An 8,349-nucleotide genomic window follows, 5' to 3' on the forward strand; every position below is an offset into this window, starting at 1 on the left:
GCAATATCAAGGACGATCATTTTAGTCAATTGATACAGTAACTATAGCAATATCAAGGACGTCATTTTTTATTGATACAGTAACTATAGCAATATCAAGGACGTCATTTTGTCATTGATACAGTAACTATAGCAATATCAAGGACGTCATTTTATCATTGATACAGTAACTATAGCAATATCAAGGACATCATTTTGTCATTGATACAGTAACTATAGCAATATCAAGGACGTCATTTTATCATTGATACAGTAACTATAGCAATATCAAGGACGTCATTTTATTGATACAGTAACTATAGCAATATCAAGGACATCATTTTAGTCATTGATACAGTAACTATAGCAATATCAAGGACGTCATTTTATCATTGATACAGTAACTATAGCAATATCAAGGACGTCATTTTGTCATTGATACAGTAACTATAGCAATATCAAGGACGTCATTTTAGTCATTGATACAGTAACTATAGCAATATCAAGGACGTCATTTTTATTGATACAGTAACTATAGCAATATCAAGGACGTCATTTTGTCATTGATACAGTAACTATAGCAATATCAAGGACGTCATTTTGTCATTGATACAGTAACTATAGCAATATCAAGGACGTCATTTTGTCATTGATACAGTAACTATAGCAATATCAAGGACGTCATTTTGTCATTGATACAGTAACTATAGCAATATCAAGGACGTCATTTTATCATTGATACAGTAACTATAGCAATATCAAGGACGTCATTTTATTGATACAGTAACTATAGCAATATCAAGGACGTCATTTTGTCATTGATACAGTAACTATAGCAATATCAAGGACGTCATTTAGTCATTGATACAGTAACTATAGCAATATCAAGGACGTCATTTGTATTGATACAGTAACTATAGCAATATCAAGGACTCATTTTGTCATTGATACATAACTATAGCAATATCAAGGACGTCATTTTGTCATTGATACAGTAACTATAGCAATATCAAGGACATCATTTTGTCATTGATACAGTAACTATAGCAATATCAAGGACGTCATTTTGTCATTGATACAGTAACTATAGCAATATCAAGGACATCATTTTGTCATTGATACAGTAACTATAGCAATATCAAGGACGTCATTTTGTCATTGATACAGTAACTATAGCAATATCAAGGACGTCATTTTATCATTGATACAGTAACTATAGCAATATCAAGGATATCATAGATACAGTAACATTGATACAGTAACTATAGCAATATCAAGGACGTCATTTTGTCATTGATACAGTAACTATAGCAATATCAAGGACGTCATTTTGTCATTGATACAGTAACTATAGCAATATCAAGGACATCATTTTGTCATTGATACAGTAACTATAGCAATATCAAGGACGTCATTTTGTATTGATACAGTAACTATAGCAATATCAAGGACGTCATTTTGTCATTGATACAGTAACTATAGCAATATCAAGGACATCATTTTGTCATTGATACAGTAACTATAGCAATATCAAGGACGTCATTTTGTCATTGATACAGTAACTATAGCAATATCAAGGACGTCATTCTATTATTGATACAGTAACTATAGCAATATCAAGGACGTCATTTGATTATTGATACAGTAACTATAGCAGATACAGTAATTAACTATAGCAATATCAAGGACGTCATTTTGTCATTGATACAGTAACTATAGCAATATCAAGGACGTCATTTTGTCATTGATACAGTAACTATAGCAATATCAAGGACATCATTTTAGCATTGATACAGTAACTATAGCAATATCAAGGACGTCATTTTAGCATTGATACAGTAACTATAGCAATATCAAGGACGTCATTTTATTATTGATACAGTAACTATAGCAATATCAAGGACGTCATTTTATCATTGATACAGTAACTATAGCAATATCAAGGACGTCATTTTAGCATTGATACAGTAACTATAGCAATATCAAGGACGTCATTTTGTCATTGATACAGTAACTATAGCAATATCAAGGACATCATTTTGTCATTGATACAGTAACTATAGCAATATCAAGGACGTCATTTTGTCATTGATACAGTAACTATAGCAATATCAAGGACGTCATTTTGTCATTGATACAGTAACTATAGCAATATCAAGGACGTCATTTTGTCATTGATACAGTAACTATAGCAATATCAAGGACATCATTTTGTCATTGATACAGTAACTATAGCAATATCAAGGATCGTCATTTTATTATTGATACAGTAACTATAGCAATATCAAGGACGTCATTTTACATTGATACAGTAACTATAGCAATATCAAGGACGTAATCATTTTAGCATTGATACAGTAACTATAGCAATATCAAGGACGTCATTTTCATTGATACAGTAACTATAGCAATATCAAGGACGTCATTTTGTCATTGATACAGTAACTATAGCAATATCAAGGACGTCATTTTGTCATTGATACAGTAACTATAGCAATATCAAGGACGTCATTTTGCATTGATACAGTAACTATAGCAATATCAAGGACGTCATTTTAGCATTGATACAGTAACTATAGCAATATCAAGGACGTCATTTTAGCATTGATACAGTAACTATAGCAATATCAAGGACGTCATTTTACATTGATACAGTAACTATAGCAATATCAAGGACGTCATTTTACATTGATACAGTAACTATAGCAATATCAAGGACGTCATTTTGTCATTGATACAGTAACTATAGCAATATCAAGGACGTCATTTTATTATTGATACAGTAACTATAGCAATATCAAGGACATCATTTTGTCATTGATACAGTAACTATAGCAATATCAAGGACATCATTTTGTCATTGATACAGTAACTATAGCAATATCAAGGACGTCATTTTGTCATTGATACAGTAACTATAGCAATATCAAGGACATCATTTTGTCATTGATACAGTAACTATAGCAATATCAAGGACGTCATTTTATCATTGATACAGTAACTATAGCAATATCAAGGACGTCATTTTGTCATTGATACAGTAACTATAGCAATATCAAGGACGTCATTTTATGTCATTGATACAGTAACTATAGCAATATCAAGGACGTCATTTTGTCATTGATACAGTAACTATAGCAATATCAAGGACGTCATTTTATCATTGATACAGTAACTATAGCAATATCAAGGACGTCATTTTTTCATTGATACAGTAACTATAGCAATATCAAGGACGTCATTTTGTCATTGATACAGTAACTATAGCAATATCAAGGACGTCATTTTATCATTGATACAGTAACTATAGCAATATCAAGGACATCATTTTGTCATTGATACAGTAACTATAGCAATATCAAGGATCATTTGTCATTGATACAGTAACTATAGCAATATCAAGGACGTCATTTGTATTGATACAGTAACTATAGCAATATCAAGGACATCATTTTGTCATTGATACAGTAACTATAGCAATATCAAGGACGTCATTTTGTCATTGATACAGTAACTATAGCAATATCAAGGACATCATTTTGTCATTGATACAGTAACTATAGCAATATCAAGGACGTCATTTTATCATTGATACAGTAACTATAGCAATATCAAGGACGTCATTTTGTCATTGATACAGTAACTATAGCAATATCAAGGACATCATTTTGTCATTGATACAGTAACTATAGCAATATCAAGGACGTCATTTTATTATTGATACAGTAACTATAGCAATATCAAGGACATCATTTTATTGATACAGTAACTATAGCAATATCAAGGAGTCATTTTGTCATTGATACAGTAACTATAGCAATATCAAGGACGTCATTTTATTATTGATACAGTAACTATAGCAATATCAAGGACGTCATTTTAGCATTGATACAGTAACTATAGCAATATCAAGGACGTCATTTTAGCATTGATACAGTAACTATAGCAATATCAAGGACGTCATTTTAGCATTGATACAGTAACTATAGCAATATCAAGGACGTCATTTTGTCATTGATACAGTAACTATAGCAATATCAAGGATATCATTTTAGCATTGATACAGTAACTATAGCAATATCAAGGACGTCATTTTAGCATTGATACAGTAACTATAGCAATATCAAGGACGTCATTTTAGCATTGATACAGTAACTATAGCAATATCAAGGACGTCATTTTGTCATTGATACAGTAACTATAGCAATATCAAGGACGTCATTTTGTCATTGATACAGTAACTATAGCAATATCAAGGACGTCATTTTGTTATTGATACAGTAACTATAGCAATATCAAGGACATCATTTTGTCATTGATACAGTAACTATAGCAATATCAAGGACGTCATTTTGTCATTGATACAGTAACTATAGCAATATCAAGGACGTCATTTTGTCATTGATACAGTAACTATAGCAATATCAAGGACGTCATTTTGTCATTGATACAGTAACTATAGCAATATCAAGGACGTCATTTTGTCATTGATACAGTAACTATAGCAATATCAAGGACGTCATTTTGTCATTGATACAGTAACTATAGCAATATCCAAGGACATCATTTATTATTGATACAGTAACTATAGCAATATCAAGGACAGTCATTTTTTATTGATACAGTAACTATAGCAATATCAAGGACGTCATTTTTGTCATTGATACAGTAACTATAGCAATATCAAGGACGTCATTTTATTATTGATACAGTAACTATAGCAATATCAAGGATCATTTTAGTCATTGATACAGTAACTATAGCAATATCAAGGACGTCATTTTAGCATTGATACAGTAACTATAGCAATATCAAGGACGTCATTTTAGCATTGATACAGTAACTATAGCAATATCAAGGACGTCATTTTAGCATTGATACAGTAACTATAGCAATATCAAGGACGTCATTTTGCATTGATACAGTAACTATAGCAATATCAAGGACATCATTTTGTCATTGATACAGTAACTATAGCAATATCAAGGACGTCATTTTTTATTGATACAGTAACTATAGCAATATCAAGGACGTCATTTTGTCATTGATACAGTATACTATAGCAATATCAAGGACATTTTATATTGATACAGTAACTATAGCAATATCAAGGACGTCATTTTGTCATTGATACAGTAACTATAGCAATATCAAGGACATCATTTTGTCATTGATACAGTAACTATAGCAATATCAAGGAGTCATTTTATATTGATACAGTAACTATAGCAATGATACAGTATGAACTACTATAGCAATATCAAGGACGTCATTTTAGCATTGATACAGTAACTATAGCAATATCAAGGACGTCATTTTAGCATTGATACAGTAACTATAGCAATATCAAGGACGTCATTTTAGCATTGATACAGTAACTATAGCAATATCAAGGACGTCATTTTAGCATTGATACAGTAACTATAGCAATATCAAGGACGTCATTTGATTATTGATACAGTAACTATAGCAATATCAAGGATATCAAGTATTTTGTCATTGATACAGTAACTATAGCAATATCAAGGACATCATTTTGTCATTGATACAGTAACTATAGCAATATCAAGGACATCATTTTAGCATTGATACAGTAACTATAGCAATATCAAGGACGTCATTTGATTATTGATACAGTAACTATAGCAATATCAAGGACATCATTTTGTCATTGATACAGTAACTATAGCAATATCAAGGACGTCATTCTATTATTGATACAGTAACTATAGCAATATCAAGGACGTCATTTTAGCATTGATACAGTAACTATAGCAATATCAAGGACGTCATTTTAGCATTGATACAGTAACTATAGCAATATCAAGGACGTCATTTTATTATTGATACAGTAACTATAGCAATATCAAGGACGTCATTTTGTCATTGATACAGTAACTATAGCAATATCAAGGACGTCATTCTATTATTGATACAGTAACTATAGCAATATCAAGGACATCATTTTGTCATTGATACAGTAACTATAGCAATATCAAGGACGTCATTCTATTATTGATACAGTAACTATAGCAATATCAAGTATATCATTTTAGCATTGATACAGTAACTATAGCAATATCAAGGACGTCATTTTATTATTGATACAGTAACTATAGCAATATCAAGGACATCATTTTGTCATTGATACAGTAACTATAGCAATATCAAGGACGTCATTTTGTCATTGATACAGTAACTATAGCAATATCAAGTATATCATTTTAGCATTGATACAATAACTATAGCAATATCAAGGATGTCATTTTAGCATTGATAAATATTTTCAGGATGAAAGAAGACTGACTATACAGGAGATTACTCAAGATTGTTCTGCGACAGAAAGAAATGCTGGAACACATATTTTCACCCCATCATGAAATATCCAGAGGAAATGTAATACTGTAAAATCGTGTTTACTTGAGGAGGATATAAGTACTATCAATGAACAGTAATTATGGCATCAGTTTCCATGGCAACAGCCTGAGGAGGACAGCTATAAAACATGCTTTTAAAGTGATATAACTAGTAAATGGTGAAGTCTCAAGTGACATACATTCTGATCGCCTTTTGTCCCTCATCGTCTTTCGTCTGTCGTATGGTGATAAACAATTTACATTTTTGACTTCTTCTCCTAAACTACTGAACAAAATTTGTTGAAATTTTGCAGAAACCATCCATGGCCAAAGGTCAACCAAAATTGTGAATTAAATGGTCCCAGCCCCCCAGGGGCCTAAGAAGTGGGGCCAAAAGTGGTCAAATAGATTAAAACTTGAAAAATCTTCTGAAATTACAGAAATGGTAGAATCAAATACTTTCCATAGTTGGAAAGGTCTTAAGGTCTTTTACAAAAATTGTGAATTATATGACCCTGGGGTCTTACGTTTCCCCCTTGGGAGGAGGTCAAGTATACTATAGCTTATATAGGAAAAAACACATTATTTATGAGCATTATTTGCTCAATTTTCATAGGAAATGATCGAGTCAAACTTTGTCAGAATTATCAGCCTGAGAAAGTATTTTAAAATCATATCCATATTGGTCCTGTCTGACCCCAAGGGGCAGAAGGGCGGGGCTAAAAGGGATCAAAATGACTAACATTTTAAAAATCTTTTTCTGGATTCACAGAGTTGGTGGAACCAAATACTTTTCATAGATTGAAAAGTCAAATTTATAAATTCACTGACTGATAGGCCAATATAAATATAGTGTTTATATGTCTTTGCTTCATTCTGAATCCGAACTCAGGTGACTGCAAAGGCCCATGGGCCTCTTGTTTAATATAGCATGAAATGCTGAAAATAATTCTCCAAAAATCCAGACAATGAATATTTAATGGTGCCACTTGAAAACTGCAACAACTTGGCAAGGTAAGTGACTGGTATAAAATACATTAAATGTTGTAATTTGCAACCAGTGGGACCATTGTAAAGCTATTAAAATGTTATATACTTAGTAAGATAGAACTTTGAATTAAACAGAGCTTTCAAGTTGTACATTATTTGAATTAGCAAGGTTGTATTTGTCCCTGTCATAGATAGAAATACAGTTATGTAAAACTGTTTGTCTTTGTCAGATGAGAAAAACCATTCAATGCAAGTTAGCTGAAGTAAATGTATAGAAATTATGTATATTCCTTGTGTGGAAACATTATGGTGAGGTTGATAATGTTACTACTTGTCTATATGTATAACATGTGTATTATTGTATATAGAATCTGCGTGGTGAGTGTATGTCACGGGGATTGTATAAAGTATGGATGTCAACTAAATATCAGGTCAAAACATGCACAAGCTTTATGTCTTTCATTTCCTTTATTTTAGAGTGACGTTATGGTATCAGATTGGTTGTATGTATCGCGACACATCCCACTCTGGCATGGATCTTCTGTTACTATAATAGTAATGGGTGGCAGTCGTCACACTAGCCATCATTCCTTCTTGCCAAAGTTAACACTTGGGCCATATATATTGACTACAATTTTACTCTCTAGTTATAATTTATTAACATGAACAACTTACAAAAAGCAAACTAAGGGCTTTAACATTGCAATGATAGTGTGAAGTTTCTTAATAACTGATCATTTATTAATAAATCTAAAGTTTTTCTATGTAATTAGATATAAGATAAATAAATAGATAAACATATATCTCTGAGTGATAATCTTGTTTTAGTGCTTTTCACACAAGAAATCTTTTGCTTAATTAATTTAGATTATAACTACATTTTTAGTTCACCTGACCATAGGTCATGGTGAACTATTGCGATAGTCTTTTGTCCGTATTGTTCATTGTGCGTCGTCCGTTAATATTTCCTTGTGAACATGAAAATTGAGTAAATATGAACTGAGCTTAATGAAATGTAATATGTA

This window comes from Argopecten irradians, chromosome 3 (assembly GCF_041381155.1).
Source record: "Argopecten irradians isolate NY chromosome 3, Ai_NY, whole genome shotgun sequence".
NCBI classification, from domain to species: Eukaryota; Metazoa; Mollusca; class Bivalvia; order Pectinida; family Pectinidae; genus Argopecten; species Argopecten irradians.